The sequence below is a fragment of the Hoplias malabaricus genome, chromosome Y (assembly GCF_029633855.1).
Source record: "Hoplias malabaricus isolate fHopMal1 chromosome Y, fHopMal1.hap1, whole genome shotgun sequence".
NCBI classification, from domain to species: domain Eukaryota; kingdom Metazoa; phylum Chordata; class Actinopteri; order Characiformes; family Erythrinidae; genus Hoplias; species Hoplias malabaricus.
The window spans coordinates 55,212,592-55,228,353 of record NC_089820.1 but is presented as its reverse complement, the minus strand read 5'-3'; positions in this window follow the sequence as shown (position 1 = coordinate 55,228,353).

Sequence of the window (15,762 nt, the reverse complement as noted above, 5' to 3'; positions counted from 1 at the left end):
ACTGCAAGATACTTTAGGAAACTAAAAGTGGTTGCTCTACATCTTTATGCAAATTGTCCTTCAAAAGGTCTTTAGAGAAGCCAATGGTTCTAAATAGAACCATGAATATTCAAAGTGCCTTTAAATAAGAGTCTCTTGTACAGGACTTTTTCAGAACCCCTCTTTAGTTTAATATACAGTATTAGACCTATTGTATAATAGCACCACAAGGGGCGCAATTTCTCACATACACGCTTACATTGAGGGAGACATCCACTAGAGGGTGCTATTGTGCCTCAAATACATTTTTGTGGTAAAAAATACAAATGCTTCGAAGAAGTGAGGACAACACAGTGTTTCTAAGTCTAAGTTTCCAAATTATAAACACTGCCCTCTCTTCATACTCAGGACAAAACAACAACACCCCGTCTACTATTCATTCATTCATGAAGGCAGGAATACACCCTGGAGGGGGCGCCAGTCCTTCACAGGGCAACACGGACACACACTTTTGAGTCACCAATCCACCTACCAACGTGTGTTTTTGGACTCTGGAGGGAAACCGGAGCACCCGGAGAAAACCCACGCGGACACGGGGAGAACACACCACACTCCTCACAGACAGCCACACTGAGCGGGAATCGAACCCACAACGTTCAGGTCCCCAGAGCTGTGCGACACCTACCCGCTGCGCCACCGTGCCGCCCCCGCCCCTCTGGTCAGTTAAGATAACACATTCCAGAAAACATTAAGTGAGGCAGTGGGTGTAAACTGAGCTTGGAAAGGCACCTAGTTTTTCATGAGCAAATTATATTTGAGTCTATTTTACCAAACTTTACGAAAATGTTGTCGCTGTATTTTACACTTCACAACGGAAACCAAATGACAACAGCATTTACCAACAACACTAGCGTCTCTGACTGCGTCCAGACTTTTACCAGTCCACATGCTCCCCCTGCTGGACAAACGCATACCCCGTTATTTTCTGCTTTAACGCAGGGAGGGGGTTAGCGTTTGAAAACCACAAAAAAATAAATAAATAAACAAGATGGGTCCAATACAGCGACATTGAAACAGAAGGGGTTTCCCAGTAAACAAGGAACGTCCCTGGACGTTGAAAATAGGTCTAAAAGTAGTCTGTCCGTCAAGGACATATTTTAAACGTCAATGGACGTCCAAAATCCATCTTAATAAGTTAGTTAATCGATAACGTCAGTGGACGTCCAAAACGCGTTTAATACAAGTAATTTATTTCGGGACCAATTAATAACGTCGATGGACGTCCAAAATACGTCTAACAGTCGTCTTTTCAATGTCTGTGTTTGGACGTCTTTTCAACTTTCATTTTCAACCTTAAGAGAACGTTGATTAGACGGCAGTCATTACGTTATTTCAACGTTGAATCAACGGCTAAATGTTTACTGGATACACTTTTATAGGAAAGAAAATACACCACAAAAATTAATTTAAAAAATATCTGAAAACAACAAACTAGTTTTAGTTTGCTTAAAACTAACCAGATAATTTCTTAAAATGACTGTGTTTTGTTTAGTTCGGCACTGAGCGGGGTGTCTGAGAATAAAACAGGGACTTCTTATAATATACACATATACTTTTCCAGGAGAGGGCGCTGTTTGAAAGCGAAAAGTAAACGCCCCGCTCTTGCGCTGAGGTGGAGGGAAGTGGGTGGGGCGTGGTCTCAGAAATCACAGTAAAGCCCTTTAGGTCCAAAAGGTGGAGCTGTTCGAAAAGGAATAGGAGAAAATCTGGACCGGGAGAGACAGTTATGTCCAGAAGGGGGCGCGCTGTGAACGAGGACTGGGACGCAGTGAGGGGGTGGGGGGCGTGTGAAATAGTTCAGAGCTTTTTACCTTTTCCTCTTTAATTAATCACTGTCTCTTTGATGTGAAGCAGACACTGTCGACACGTCTCTCCTCGGTGTGTGGGGGACGGGGTCTTTCCTTCGTGTGTGTGTGTGAGAGTGTGTGTCTGGGGATTCTTTCTATCTGTGAGTGTGTTTGTGGGGTCTTTCTTTGGTCTCTCTCTCTCTCTCTCTGTGTGTGTGTGTGTGTGTGGATGGTGAGTTGCTGATAGATAAGAAGCCTCCAGGGGGTCTTTGGGTTATCACAGTGTTATTACCGTCACCCATTCGAGCCTAAGAGGAAAACAACCATCAAGAGCCACAATCCTCATTAACGTCCATTTAGTTCCTGATGAAGCCGATGTTTCTGCCTCTCCTCTGTACACTGCTCATTCTCAGACATGTGCAAAAGTTATGGCACCCACTGTGTACTTATTTTTAACAGAAAATGAACAAACACCTCCTCTTTAAGGAACACACTCCTAAACCATTTAATACCCAGTTAAACCAATGTTGCATTTCATTCATTTATTAAAGCTCTGTAGCCATTTTTATTCTGATCAAGGTCTCACTGGGGCCCGGAGCCTGGACACACCCTGGACTGTGGGAGGAAACTGACACAGACACAGAGAGAACACACCAAACGCTTCAAAGACAGGGGCCCAGAAAACAGAACCCTGGAGCTGTGTGACACACTACCTGTTGCATGTGGCATATTTCTGCCAAATTGCTATAGATAATGCCACATTAAAGTGTGTACTCTGCTTCAGAGTGTGTGTGTGTGTGTGTGTGTGTGTGTGTGTGTGTTAAGAAACCCATAAATGGATTTTTAGGTAACTTTTATTTTGTACTCAGCACGAACATCGATGGTAAACTGTGAGCGCTGATAAATATTCAACACCGAGTCTAAGTCAGGACTAATTAGAGATACACACAGCTCCTCCCTGTGTTTGCGTCAGTGAGGGAGACTTCATCAGAATGTGTTTCTTCTGCCTTACACAGGAACTCCACTGATTATTCACAATTATTTCTGGCATAACTATTAAATGACTAAGATTTAAACAAAGCTCCTGATGTGAAAACAGTCGTCTGAAGACTTTAACGCCTTTAAAAGCTTCCAGTCGAAATGTATGTTGAATTCAATTGTGATAAAGACGCTGCCTAATGCTAGTGGCCGAAGACTCGTGTAGCTTCACTGCTGGCTTTGGATAGACAATAAAACCCCTGGTTCCTATCATCACCGCTGTGAAGTGAGCAGAATCTGAGCTTCTCCACAGTGAGCCATTTCAATTCACCGCTCAACAGCGGAATTATGTGAAAATTTGTAAATACCAGTGGACTTGCCCTTTCACTCCTGCTCAGCTGCTGCGATAGAGTGTGAAGTCCATTATTTGCTGTATTTATTTAGATGTTTTGCTGATAAGCCACATGTTTTGCTAAGATGTGGTGGTTGTAAATCCACTGTGGGAGTGTGAATGTGTGTGTGAGATCATCCCCTTCACCCCTAAACACTCTGGGGTGTTAAGAGGGGCTTCAGATGGTGTGTATGTTTATTGGAAGCACACTGTGATGGCTGGATGTGGGGTGCTGAGGAACATCCTGATGTGTGTGTGTGTGTGTGTGTGTGTGTGTGTGTGTGGGAGCTGCAAGGCTAACTTTGGCAAAGAAAACCTTTCACCTTCACCTACTGTTTTAATGTATAAAGTGGTTTCAATGTTGAGTTTCACTGAAGCTGCAGATGAATCTAAACTAATAAAAGAAGCACAGTGATGTCCCCCAACCCTCCTTTATTTCTCTCTCTCTCAAACACACACACACTCCCATATATGAAAAGCCACGTAATTTGTTCAAATCATTCTCAGAGTGTTTACAATTCGACACAGAACAACATCTTTTAAGGACTACATTTGAAAATACAATCATCTGAGAGAAGCTCTGGACTTAACACAGTTTTATTATATTTACTCTACATTAAATATATATTTATAGTTGACATTGGTGGCTTGGGGTCCTAAGCACTGTCTCAATACTAAATGTCGTTTATTCCACACCCTTAACAATAAGGATTGTGTCTTAAGCTGCTTTCAAGAACCATTTTAAAGTCTAGAATCATACACAACAGGCTCAGTTTGGAGAAGAGTCTCTGTTGGATTCAGCTCTGAACTCACTCTGCTTTTTCTACAGAACACTCAAGACTCTCGGTGTGGGTCCCAGTCGTGTACAACACACTAATACAGTGAGATATATACTACGTACTAATGCTGATAGTGTGGGTCAGACAGGTTACTACAGTACATATTAACAGGAAGTGATGAAGTGTTACTATGCAAAGATACATCAGTTTGAGCTCTGACTCCTTTCTGTTTTTCAGATGTGAGTGATGTCCTAATGGTTAGAGGCCCAGACTTAGCACCAGACAGGAACATCCATGGCTGAAGTGCTCTTGAGCAAGGCACTGAACCCCCAAAATGCTCTCCAGGCGCCGGGGATGGCTGCCCCCTGCTCTGGGTGTGTGTTCACTGCCACAGACGGGTTAAATGCGGAACAGAACGTTGTCACAAAGCAGCTTCACTGAGATCCAGGTCCAAGCCTCCTATGAGCGAGCCAACGGCAACAGCGGCAAGGAAAAACTCTCTCAGCACACGAGGAAGAACCAAGACTCACACGGGGAACCCATCCTCCTCGGGTCGACACCGGAGACACAACAGAGGACAGAACAGTAGTAAGAGTGAAGTGATGACAGGTAGTTGGGTTATAGTAATGTAAATGTAGAATATTAGTGATCCATGAGCATGAGGAAGGAGGAAGGAGGAGGTGGTCGGTGATTGTGTGGGAGGTAAAGGTTCTAAAAGTTACTACACCACACCTTTGGGACGCACCCAGTATTTAAAGGTGTTTATTAACAATTTATAAAATAAAAGACCCTAACTCTGACTCTCTGTAACCAAACACATCACAGAACCGTACTGTAACATCAGAGAACTATAACACAAAATATTAGAGAACCCTAAGACACACGTACACCAGGGAACGCTCATCAAAGGCATTGGAGAACTGTAACACTTTAGAGAACCACAACATACTTTAACATTGGAGAATGTTAACTCAACCCCATAAAAGAGTAAGAAAGAAGTCACTAAGACAAGTGACCTTTGATATATTCAATGTTTTTTGGAGTGCTCACGGCTCTAGATAACGGTCTAGGACATAAACTGTGTAGAATCACTCTATGTGTTTAGAGTAAATAACGCTGTGCTTCTGTGTAAAGTCCTGCCTCTGCTGTGAAGTGAAGTGAAGTGTGGGGTCCGCTGCTGACCGCTGTGTCCCTGGGGGTGACTCCTGTGGGGTGTGGTGTGTGTCTCTGATGTAATCTGAGATCATGAGGAAGAGAAAAGCTCCAGATCTGCTCTGTTATGTTCCTTCGGTGGGAGTGCATCAGGGCTCAGGGGGTGTGCTGAAAGGGGGCGGGGCCTGTATGTAAATAGACGCACGCGCGCCGCTCCGGCCCAATAAAATCTGAGCGGCGTTCACACCTGCTCACACACACGAGACGAGATCCAAACTTCGTTTAACACGCAGCCGCGCGCACACACGCACGCACGCGCGCAGACACACACACGCACACACACTAAACTAAAACACGCTCGCTCACTCTGATACACTCTCTCGGAAACACACACGCACTCTCTCTCTCGGAGGCGATGACCGCTCGTGCCGCTGCTGCAGTGGACGGTGAGGTGTGTGAGCCCGCGGCGCTGCTGCACGCGCTCCGGCTGACCCCTAGTCCACTCCCCAACCCCGACATCAAACACTGCCAGGTGAGAATCAGCATTAGAACACACACCTTAGAACACTGAACACAACACAGAACTCAGAACTCGGAACACAACACAGAACTCAGAACAGAACTCAGAACACAACACAGAACTCAGAACAGAACACAGAACAGAACTCAGAACACAACACAGAACTCAGAACAGAACTCAGAACACAACGCACAACTCAGAACACAACGCTCAGAATTCAGAACAGAACACAGAACTCAGAACAGAACTCAGAACACAACGCACAACTCAGAACACAACGCTCAGAATTCAGAACAGAACACAGAACTCAGAACACAACACAGAACTCAGAACAGAACTCAGAACACAACGCACAACTCAGAACACAACGCTCAGAATTCAGAACAGAACACAGAACTCAGAACACAGAACTCAGAACACAACACAGAACTCAGAACAGAACACAGAACTCAGAACAGAACACAGAACTCAGAACACAACACAGAACTCAGAACAGAACTCAGAACACAACGCACAACTCAGAACACAACGCTCAGAATTCAGAACAGAACTCAGAACAGAACTCAGAACACAACACAGAACTCAGAACACAACACAGAGCTCAGAACACAACACAGAACACAACACAGAACTCAGAACTCCGAACACACACCTTAGAACTCAGAACACTATACAGAACTCAGAACCCAACACAGAACTCAGAACACAATGCTCAGAATTCCGAACACACACCTTAGAACTCAGAACACAACACAGAACTCAGAACACAACACAGAGCTCAGAACACAACACAGAACACAACACAGAACACAACACAGAACTCAGAACTCCGAACACACACCTTAGAACTCAGAACACTATACAGAACTCAGAACACAACACAGAACTCAGAACATAACACAGAACTCAGAACATAACACTCAGAACACAGCAGTCAGAACACAACACTCAGAACTCAGAACACATCATTTAGAACACAGAACTCAAAACACCATAGAACTCAGAGCAGAGCACTCGGAACTCAGAACTCAGAACTCAAAACACAGAATGGTGTTCATTGTTTACAACACGTACAAACTCGAGTTCCGGGGCAGGGACTAATTTCTCTGTACTATGGTTCTCTAATGTTCTGCTATGGTTCTCTAATGTTCTGCTATGGTTCTCTAATGCTGTGATAAAGTTCTCTAATGTTCTGCTATGGTTCTCTAATGTTCTAGTGAGTTACGGTTCTCTAATGTACTGCAGTAAAGTGTTTTAAAATGTTGCTATAAAGTGTTGTTTTTCTGCAGAAATGTTGTGTTCTGTTTCCTTTAGCGTTTCTAACTGAACTGCTGTGAAGTGTGGCAGTGAAAGTGTGTTGGGTTAAAGTTCTCTGAGCTGCACAGAGGTGCTGTGTGTTAAAGTGCTCTTGTTTAAGTGCTCGCTGGACGTCCTCTAAGATGTTAAAGAGCTCTGAGGTGTTGTGTTAAAGTGCCGCGAGTGTTAGGTGAAAGTCGTGTAAAGTGTTAGGGCGAAGTGCCCTGAGGTGTTGAGTGGAGGGGCTTGTGCTGGGTCTGTGTAGTGTGATGTTTGGGCTGTGTGTGGTTTTACACACTGAAGGTGTGTGTGGGTCACTTCACTCCCACTCCACACTTGTCACGTTATAACGAAGGTGGAAGGGGTGGTGTGGGGCTGTACATATTTCCTTGGGAAAGCCTGGGATGCGAATATATTCGCGTACAAAGGCCGTGAGCCTGAGAGGGACGACTTTAGAGCTGGTGTTGATGTTACTGAAATATTGCTGAATAGAAATTGTGTGGTTTGATGTGAACTGCTTCATTGTACATCCATCTAAGTCTTTATCCGTCGGGTTCCTCTCACCAACACTGTGACCATACCTGACTCACTCATGCCGAAGTTTTTAAACATTGGTGGCATTCCCCTTTAAAGGTAAATTAATGTGGAAGGGGGGTCTTTGACGTGAATAACTTTGCCGTGAATAACTTTATTGCTGCGATAGTGGGGGGCACTGCCTGTGCAGTGGTGTGCGGTGACGGCGTATTACTGCACCCAGAGGGCAAAGGGCAGCGAGAGCAGATAGAGGCCCGCTTCCAGTAACATGTCATTTACTCTACGTGGCCAAAAGTTTGTGGACGGCAGCTCCATCCAACACTTCTTCTGATTGTAATGACATTAATTAAAAAACACAAGTGTTTCTAAAGCGTAATGTTGGGAGGTTTATACCCCTCTAGTCTTGAGCTTGGTGAACACAGCTCTTAATAGCTCAGGCCATTAAGTGTAAGGGGTGTCTGTAAAGTTTTGGCCAGCTGTGGGCTGAGGGAGTAGCGCTCTACCTGCTGTATACACTCTGAGGAATGTGCGCCATCCACAGAGAGTGCCGTACGGAGAGGGAGGGGCTTCTGATTTCTAATCATTACTTAAAGCAGCATCACTCACAGCCTGTTACTGACTGACTCTACCTCTCCGTCTCTTTCTTTCTCTCTGTTTTCTCTATCTCCCCTTTCTCCCTCTCACCCTCTTATCTTCTCTCTTTCTTCTCTTTTCCCCTCACTCTTCCCCCCCCCCACACACTTCCATCTCACTCTTTCTACCCATGTATGTTTTCTGCATTTTTTTTCCTTATCTGTTTCTCCATTTCTTCTCTCATTTCTTCTTTCTCCCTTGTTCTTTCACACGGTTCCATCTCACTTTCTCTTTTTCTTTTTCTTTCCCTCTGTCTCCTTTTTTTTCTATTTTTCCTCATGGTTTATTTTTCTGTCTCTTATCCCTCACTTCCTCTCTCTCTTCATCCCTTGTTTTTTTTCTGTCTCCCTGTCTGTCTAGTCCCTCTCACTCACTCTGTCTCTCTGACACACACACACACACACACAGTTTATCGTAATGAAATTTGGAGACGCTAAAGTTATTAATGTGTAATTATAAACTTAAAATTAAATGTACATTAAGTAATGCGCATAAAGTATAACATTTTTATTTGAAATACAGAAACAAACGTGAAACGATCTGTTGAACGGTGAAAAGACTGAAGTGTTTGGAGAGTTAATCTGAAGTTTGTAACAGTTCAGTTTCTGCCCGAGCACAGACCAGTGTCTTAATGTTTGTTTGAGTTTTGTTTGGAACCCATATGTGTTTTTTTAATACTGCACTACTCCCCATTTCCCTCCCACTACACAGGGTCTGGACGGCTCTTTTTTTGTTGGCAAATGTAGTAAATTTCTCCCGTATCAGCACATTGTTTGTGTGTGTGTGTGTGTGTGTGTGTGTGAAGATTAAATCCCTCAGTGTGATCAGGGGGATGTTACAGACTGACTTATAAACTTACAACAGTCTGAGACGGAAAATACACCAGCATTAACGGCTCATGCGTTTTACACCGAGGTCAGAGAGTTCATGCGTCTCCTCACTGTCCCACGAAGAGGTGTATTATTGCATCTCTAAATGTTAATTCCCAGGTTTTTGATTCATTGTCTTTTCAATCATTAGTCACAGCCCCCCACCCCCAAATCACACTCATGGCCAACTACCCCAGGGCCCTCCCAAGACACGTAAACTCAGCCACCGATTCTTTTTGAACTGCAGTTACCACAGCAACACCGGTCGGCTCAATGCGCTTAGAGGGGAATACTAAATATTCAGATCCGCCACGACAGCGGACAGACACTCAGGGTGGTTAGCAGTGGGAATAGTGATGGGGAGAAGGGTTACCGTCCTACCCTCCCAGGGAGAGCACCCAATTCGTTAGCATTAGCAATAGCCAACAGAAAACCTCCATTATCACTAAACTTACATGAACTTACAGCTTCTTCACAAGTAAACTGAGGAAGGGCTGTGATGTTTGTGATATCACAACCACTATGTATTGGACTGAATGGACGGTGGGAGATAACAGGACAGGTCATAATAATAACTGCTTTTAACTGCTTTCTTGTTGACACATATTTATTAAAGCGCTTAAGCATTAGTTCAAACCAGTACAGGTGTGTTATCACTCCACACATTTGTCTCTGTGTGTACTTCCCTATGACCTTTCCAGCCCGGCAACACAGGTTTGTGAGCATTATCTGATAGTTTTCTTGTGTTGACTCTACTGCGAGTGTGTGTTTGTGTGTGTGTGTTTGTGTCTGAGATTAGATATGAAGATTTTATTTCTCTCCCTGCTGCCCTGTGATTGGCCTTTACACAAAGTCAAAGTCCTGCTTCAATATCCTGCAGCTCCACACTGGGCTCAGCGTGTTGTATTAGTGTAAACAGCTGACCTCACTACGGTTTAACTGCAGTTGTATCTCAGCCTCGTTTTAGAGAATAAAGGCTAAATTTAACGGGAACCCATTTGTAAACTGATGATATTTTGCACACCATACATAATATTTCAAACGGCGAGGGTGCAACATTGTTATTACATGTCACTGTCCATTCAGCATGACATCTGGCATTGGTGTAGCAACAGCCAGCCAATCAGATTACTTTATTTCTGTCTCAGAAGCTCATCATAAAATCTTAGCTCTTGTACGAGATGATGACAGTCTGTACTTGGTTTTCCAACATCCAATGAGAACCAGAAGTAGGCTTTTTTTTTTTGTACTCCCTTCACACTGCGGCTAACCGCTGCTAGCTTTAGATAAGACATTAGATAACGTCTAGAAAATAACATCTGACCTGCAGCTCACTTTGTCGGATCTATTTCAGAATTGTGTTGCTGTAGTCTTCAGTCAACAGCTGAAATGGCGAGACAAACTTGAGTTAGAAATAACTTATAGAGCAAACAGATTAGCCCTCATCAATAGGTTATAGTGACATCACCAGAGGTGGGGAAATGAGACACAGCTCTACTGCCTTTTATGCTCTTTATTAACACCCTAAGGAGGGCGTACTGAACAATAACATGTGATCAGGGCAGTAGTTTGGGATCCACACTAGCAGAGAGCCTTCTGCTAAATGGTGCGCCCCCAATAACCACAAATCTCGCTACCCACCAAGCCCAAACACACACACACACACATCCAACAAACAATAACAAAACACAAACCTCAAAAATAACCCCAAATTAGTTTAAGGGGTGCCGTTGAGCACGCTGGGAGCTCCCCCTCAAGCCCCATCTCCACAGTATTGAGGTAGATTGGACAAAAAGGTTTGTTTGTAGAAATACACTGAAGAGACCATTGTGAATGGAGATTTAAACAGTGGTGGAACAGAAATAACAGAAACACATGCAGCTTTACTTTTATACAGGATTTCGGTATTTCGTTTTATTTCCTAAAAATGGCTGTGAGAGGTTTGAACGAACGTAAAAAACTTGACTTACACTCATTCTGGAACCCAACGTCAACGTTTATCAAACCATATCACGTAGTTAAACTCTAATAAACCTTACTACATTATTACCACAGTCCCGAAAGCACAGCTGTACACTCTAGTCCTGTCGCCTGCTCCGGGGTCCGGCACTCAGGTCAGTTCTGCTGAAGGTGGTCTCTGTCGGACCACTCTCCCACTGGGCTGAGAGCAGCTCAGAGGAAGCCGTAAATTAGCCCCTCTGATGGGAGTTATTGATGCCTTCTCTGTTTGTGCCCCTCAGATGGCAGTGGGGGTAGGGGGTAGATCTTAGAGAGGTTTAAATGTGTGTTTGCACGTTTGGAGGTAATTGATTGAGGCTCCGGGACCTTTCTATGGAAGAGAGACCTGGAGGAATCCCCTCGCTCTAATTTTACCTCCCACCATCCTCATGATGTACGCTGTGTCTGTGCCGTAAGTGAAGCAGATCTAAAGAGAGTAAATCTTGTCAAGGGGCGTTTGTGTGGTCACTCCCAGAGCTGAGAAGGGCAGAAAAGGGTGTTCATCAAGCTTCTGATGATCGGGAAACAATAACATCAAGGTTTGTTTATCTGTCTTTTATTTTATATTAGTTTTAAATGCTAGCAGCCTTTTTTTCAGGTCAAATTTCCCCGTTTTTAAAACATGACCCAAAATACCTGGGATTAAAACCATGCAACATTAACATTACATTAAAAGAATGTTTTTCTCCGTCTTTTAAAGGTACCAGAGTTACCCAGATTTGATCTGACAGCGACAATATGCTCCTTTATGTCACTCACATGCCTCAGTTAGGACTCCAGTCAAAAGTCTTGACCCCTGGGTAAACTCATAAATTCAGCCGATCAGTGGAGAAGCGGAGGAAGTGACCGTGAGCACATTCTGGGTTAATCTTTTACATAGTGTAACTCTGTGCTCCGCTGGGTTGTTGATAAGCTGCAGTACAGTGTCAGACTATTTATAAACCGATGAGGATGAATAAGTGTGGACGGCTGATTACTATTGATGTAGTGTGAGAGTGGGGCAGGGTTTTTCACAACGATTACTGTGAAAGAACACACCTCTCAGCGCATGTGCTCTTCAGGGTTAGAACACGGATGAAGATAGTTACGATAACTTCACTGAAATATAACAGCTGTACTTTTTTCATATGGATATTCGTTTTAAGTATTTTAGTACTATAGAGTGCAGCGGCACGGTGGCACAGCAGGTAGTGTCGCAGTCACACAGCTCCAGGGACCTGAAGGTTGTGGGTTCGAGTCCAGCTCCGGGTGACTGTCTGTGTGGAGTGTGGTGTGTTCTCCCTGTGTCTGTGTGGGTTTCCTCCGGGTGACTGTCTGTGAGGAGTGTGGTGTGTTCTCCCTGTGTCTGCGTGGGTTTCCTCTGGGTGACTGTCTGTGAGGAGTTGGTGTGTTCTCCCTGTGTCTGCGTGGGTTTCCTCCCTGTTCTCCCTGTGTCTGTGTGCGTTTCCTCCTCCGAGTGACTGTCTGTGAGGAGTGTGGTGTGTTCTCCCTGTGTCTGTGTGCGTTTCCTCCGAGTGACTGTCTGTGAGGAGTGTGGTGTGTTCTCCCTGTGTCTGCGTGGGTTTCCTCTGGGTGACTGTCTGTGAGGAGTGTGGTGTGTTCTCCCTGTGTCTGCGTGGGTTTCCTCTGGGTGACTGTCTGTGAGGAGTGTGGTGTGTTCTCCCTGTGTCTGCGTTGGTTTCCTCCGGGTGACTGTCTGCGAGAAGTGTGGTGTGTTCTCTCTGTGTCTGCGTGGGTTTCCTCCGGGTGACTGTCTGTGAGGAGTTGGTGTTTTCTCCATGTGTCTGCGTGGGTTTCCTCCGAGTGACTGTCTGTGAGGAGTTGGTGTGTTCTCCATGTGTCTGTGTGGGTTTCCTCCGGGTGCTCTGGCTTCCTCCCACAGTCCAAAAACACACATTGGTAGGTGGATTGGCAACTCAAAAGTGTCCGTAGGTGTGAGCGTGTGGGTGAGTGTGTGTTGCTCTGTGAAGGACTGGCGCCCCCTCCAGGGTGTATTCCTGCCTTGTGCTCAATGATTCCAGGTAGGCTCTGGACCCACCGTGACCCTGAACTGGATAAGGGTTACAGATAATGAATGAATGAAAGTACTATAGTGTGTGTAAGGTTTATTAATTTAATACCAAACTTAAGTTACTAAGTAGTTAGTTAAAAATGTGAAAAATCATAGCTTTAACAGTTACCACTGCTTTATTATTTTTCACTTCTATTTATCATGAATATATCTCCATGCAGGTTCTGTATCAAGACACTGTATTGAACTTGTCAGGTACATTTTCAGAATGTAAACTATGTCATTATTAAGAGACTCAAATGAGTAACTCACACGACAATAACTGTGGGTGTCTAAGGTTTAACTCCACGGTGCCCTGTCTGAGGTTACGTTTAAGGGCCTTTATGTGCGAGCATTACAGTGTTTGAGCATCAATCCGAGTGTGTTCTGCACCGGAGAGTTTAAGGTTTGTAAGTTAATCTGGGGGACAGCTTGCGTGAACGAGGGAGGCTCCATCAATCCATCAGAGGGTGAGCTAGTGCAGCTGGGGGCGTATGGGGCGCCCCTGCTTTGGGTGCTGTCCGGCGGGGTGTAATATATGGCCGCGTCTGACTGTGAGGGTCAGTGGCCCAGGCTGGCGAGAGCCTGACCCCCACTTCTGGAGTTTTTCACTTCAAAACGCACCATCGCTCCCCGAGATCCACATCAAACAGCGCCCAAGCTACAGGGTACACGCCGAGGGGGTGATTTATTATAAGCAGCGCAGTGAGGACTCTCTCTATCCATCTCTCTCTCTTTCTCTCTCTCTTCTTACCTCTCCCTTTTATTGTCTTTGGCCTTCCCTTTATTTCCCGCTCTCTCTGTGGATAAACATGTTCTGAACAGATCTATTTGTCATCATCCACCCGCTCTCCCCCATTCTTCTTGTGTTTTTTCTTTAAAAAAAAAAGATTACCAACTCTAGAGGATAAGCGAATCTGGACCGATCGATCCATAAAGGGCCACTGGAGCGCGTATTATTTTTCAGAGCTGAAAAGATTAATCATTTTTCTGGTGCATATGTGCTTCGGCAGGACACCGCTGCCACTCGTTACACAACAGCTCAGGAGAAGACAAGTGTGTGGCTCTCTGACCTCATTGTGTTCTGTAGGAAACACAGAGAGAGACACAGAGAAAGAGAGAGAGAGAGAGAGAGAGAGACAGAGAGAGAGAGAGAGAGAGAGAGAGAGCAGAAAGAGAGAGAGAGACAGAGAGAGAGACACAGAGAGAGAGAGAGAGAGAGAGAGAGACAGAGAGAGACAGAGAGAGAGACAGAGAGAGAGAGAGAGAGAGAGAGAGAGAGAGAGAGACAGAGAGAGGGAGAGAGACAGAGAGAGAGAGAGAGAGAGAGACAGAGAGAGAGAGAGAGAGACACAGAGAGAGGGAGAGAGAGAGAGACAGAGAGAGAGAGAGACAGGAGAGAGAGAGACAGAGAGAGAGAGAACAGAGAGAGAGAGAGACACAGAGAGAGGGAGAGAGAGAGAGATGACAGAGAGAGAGAGAGAGAGAGAGAGAGAGAGAGAGACAGAGAGAGAGAGAGAGAGAGAGGACAGAGAGAGGGAGAGAGAGAGAGAGACACAGAGAGAGAGAGAGAGAGAGAGAGAGAGAGAGAGAGAGAGAGAGAGAGAGAGACACACAGAGAGAGAGATGGTGTGTGTGGGGGGGGGGGTCCAAGCTGAGAGTGAGAGAAGAAAAATCTGTGTACCTAAGAGTATAACATTTCAGAAGACCCCTGTCCAGTGTCGTTGAGCTGCAATTCTAATTATCAGTGTCTCGAGTTGTGTCCAGTGACGCTGCAGTAAAGACAGGGAAGGATATGAAACTTCCTGTTCAGACTCGGTGTGGAGCTGCAGGTGCCCGGCTCGGATCCGGCTGCTGCTGGAATCTTGGCTGTGCGTATAAACACCACACACGGCATATATATATATTCCGTTTTGCCTGAAAAAAAAAAAGGCCCAGCATTGAGGGCTATTTAATATCCTCATGAGACGGCGCTGGGGGCCAAACAGATGTTGTGCTGGCTGCAGTGGCGCGAGCTTTGGCATCCTCTGGCTCGACCCGACTGCTCCCTCCACAGAGAGACCGGAGTCGTTACTCTCGCCTTTCCTCCTCCCCTCCGCCGCGGCCTCGGAGTTTTCCCACAGGGCCGAATCCCGGGCCCCTGCAATCCCGGCCGATAACCCTGCTTTTTCCCGTGTGAAGTGACGGCTCCTGATAAAAATCTCAGCTCTCAGAGTTAAGTAGATGCAGAGTGTTCCGCTTCGAAATCTGTTTATAATATGTTACTTCTCATCACTTATTAGCCCAGCGAACCGTCAGGAGCCTCCGACTGACAGTCTGAACTGAAATGCTCAGCCTCCACTAAACGCTAGCAGCTGTCCTCGCACTGAGGCCTGGACAGAGCTGAAACATTCTCCTGCCGTCCTCTTTTCCCATCAGCCCGGGCAAGCGGCGTATAGCAGACTAAGCGGTCGTCACCTTTCAGTCGGTGTCATGCCCATATTCGACGCTCCAGGTCTCAGCTGGGTTTCTGTGTGATGGGAAAAGGGATGTGAGGGAATGGAAGCAAAGACCTAGAAGCACGCCATTCTGTCATCAGTCTTTCCTTTTTCCAACCAGTTTAACATTAGCAGATTCTTAGAAAAGGGTTTTGATCCCCCCCCCCCCCCCCCAAGGTTCCCCCTTTGAAATCTCCAAAGAAAAGCCCTAAAGAAATTAAAGCATTGATCGATCTGAAATCAATCTGATAGAGTGTGT